Raw genomic sequence first — 2,540 nt, 5'->3', positions numbered from 1 at the left:
CCAGGATCGAACATTGTTTCGTTCTGCTGTGCATGGAGTCGCTATGAGTCGGTTCCGACTCGATGGCACCTGACAACAACAACAACAACATGTTGTATTTAAGTGCCATCGAGTCAGTTCTGACTCATAGCTACCCTGTTTAGGGTTTCCAAGGATCAGCTGGTGAGTTTGAACCTCATGGTCATCAGTTCAAGCCCACCAGCTTCGAACCCCTGGCATGGTGTTGTAGAAGAAGTACTGGACCACAAGGTCCATTTGAATCTCAAGGGCAGTGATTCCAACTCATGAGCTGATCCTCAGAAACCTATACAGGGTTGCTATGAGTCAGAACTGACTTGATGGCACTTAACAACATATATATTGTTATATATATTTTTATAACTGGGATAGGGATAGCTCCATACAATAAGCACTAAACTGCAAAACACAAGGTTTGCAGTTCAAGCCTGTCTGTTGCTCTGTGGGAGAAAAATTAGGCTTTCTGCTTCTTGCAAAGATTTACAAACCTCAGAAACTCTACACAGGGTCGCTATGAATTGGAACCGACTCAACAGTACTTAACAACAACAACAAATATACATAACTGCTAACTGCAAGATTGGTGTTTCAAACCCACCAAACCATCCATGGGAGAAAGATTAGACTGACTTGTAAAGATTACAGTGTTGTAAACCCTATATAAGGTCATTATGAGCCAGAATCAACTTGATGGAGTGCAACTGTGAAGGTTGATCAGTGAAACAGCATCCATTTTAATCTGCCGGGAGCCCCTGCCTTATCAGGGCGTTCTCTGAGCTTGTGTATGCTCCCAGCTTTCCCTCCACAGCCTCGGTGAGCATTTCTGCTTGGCCATCTGCGCCCTAGGATGTACTGAGATGGTACATCAGGAAAAATGTTCATATCAGGCACAGAAAAATTAGAGAGAATCTATCAGACGGAAGTTGGCACTTGAAAGCTTCTTTGATGAGGCCCAGGAATTTACACCAGTTGCAGCAAAAGTGGGAAGCCAAGTCTTTCCTCTTGACTGCAGAGTGGGATGAACCTGCAAATATGCTTTGTCAACGACAGCGGCAGAGACAAGGACAGTGATGCTGACGACAGTAAGACTGAAACAAGCTTGGACACCCCCTTGTCGCCCATGAGCAAACAGAGTTCTTCCTATTCCAATAGAGACACTACTGAAGACGAATCTGAGTCCCTGGATGAAATGGACTTCCTCACAAGGCAAAAGAAATTGCAAGCTGAAGCCAAAATGTCCCTTGTGATGGCCAAACCAATGGCCAAAATGCAAGTCGAAGTGGAAAATCAGAACAGGAAAAAGTCTCCCATCGCTGATCTTCTGCCACACGTGCCTCATATAAGTGAAAGCTTAATGAAAAGAAGTTTAAAACCCACTGACCTGAGAGACATGACTATTGGGCAGCTAACAGTGATAGTCAATGATCTCCATTCTCAGATAGAAAGCTTGAATGAAGAGTTGGTCCAGCTGCTTCTCATTCAAGATGAACTACACACAGAGCAAGATGCCATGTTGGTGGACATCGAAGACTTGATGAGCCATACTGAAAGTCAGCAGAAGCACATGGCCGAGAAAATGCCTGCAAAGTAGAAAGAAGCCATCCAACCAGAGGACAAGCTAGAATTTATTTTGCTTCTGTGGTTGTGAAAATGCTGTTGCTAAAGGTGGTGCAAAACAAACAAAATCAGTGTTAGTCATTGATAATGTCTGAAGCTTACTTTCCTGTGATTGGCCTTTGTTTCTTAATTTATTTTATTTTTTTACTTGTGCCACTAAATGCAAGGCATTTTAATAAAAATATGGTTACAAAAATGTACAATACTTACACCGTCACAAATCATGGTTAATCAGAAAGGGTAGTTTTAACTTTATTTTTTATTTATTTTAGAGATTTTAAGTTGACTACTTTCATTCTCCACTGTAGTTTTAAAGAACTGTAAATGACTGTGCTATACAAGTCACACAATACATGCCTGCCTCCTAGTGAAGTTGTAGTGCTCCGTAACATGTATATTTTAATCAGTTTTCAACATTTTGTGACTGTTGACTACCTGAAGTTCATTTTTAGATGTGCTATTAAAATTCTGTTCTGTTGGGTTCAGAGAGTTCCTTGAAAGTTCCTATATGTGTTAGAGAAGAACTGTGCTTCATACAGTTTTTTGTGGTTGTTTTGTGTTTGTTTTTAATGTTTTATTGTGAATTATGTGATAGTTTACGTGGGAGAACATTAGTTTTACATTCATCCTATCGTATATCATTTCATTGCCATGGTTACAATCCCCTCCATACATCATCAGCCAACTAAAGGGTATACCTACAAGCCTGCTTCCGGTTGTCAGCACACAGCCCCTCTCCCTTTCTGGGTCTAAAGTCCCCAGCTGCGCCATCTCTCCACGTCATCGTCTCTGCCTCCATCGCAGGCATCACTGCTCCTCTGGGTTGGGTCCCGCTCTCCGCTCTTCTCCCTTGATGGTCTCAGGGACCTCCGCGCCTAGACTGCAAAGTTAATCACTCCCCTCCT

The 2,540-nt window shown here is 42.3% G+C and overlaps 1 protein-coding gene and 1 pseudogene across 1 annotated transcript in view; both read left to right on the top strand.

Moving 5' to 3' along the window:
- Positions 1–2,540, top strand: part of PREX2 (phosphatidylinositol-3,4,5-trisphosphate-dependent Rac exchange factor 2) — a 482,194-nt gene that overhangs the window by 425,252 nt on the left and 54,402 nt on the right. The window lies entirely within an intron of this gene.
- On the top strand, positions 876–1,609 carry LOC102828246 (annotated as a pseudogene).

The sequence above is a fragment of the Chrysochloris asiatica genome, unplaced genomic scaffold (genome assembly GCF_000296735.1).
Source record: "Chrysochloris asiatica unplaced genomic scaffold, ChrAsi1.0 scaffold00036, whole genome shotgun sequence".
Classification (NCBI taxonomy): Eukaryota; Metazoa; Chordata; class Mammalia; order Afrosoricida; family Chrysochloridae; genus Chrysochloris; species Chrysochloris asiatica.
Note: the sequence above shows the minus strand (reverse complement) of the source record. Positions and strands in the feature narration are given on the sequence as shown.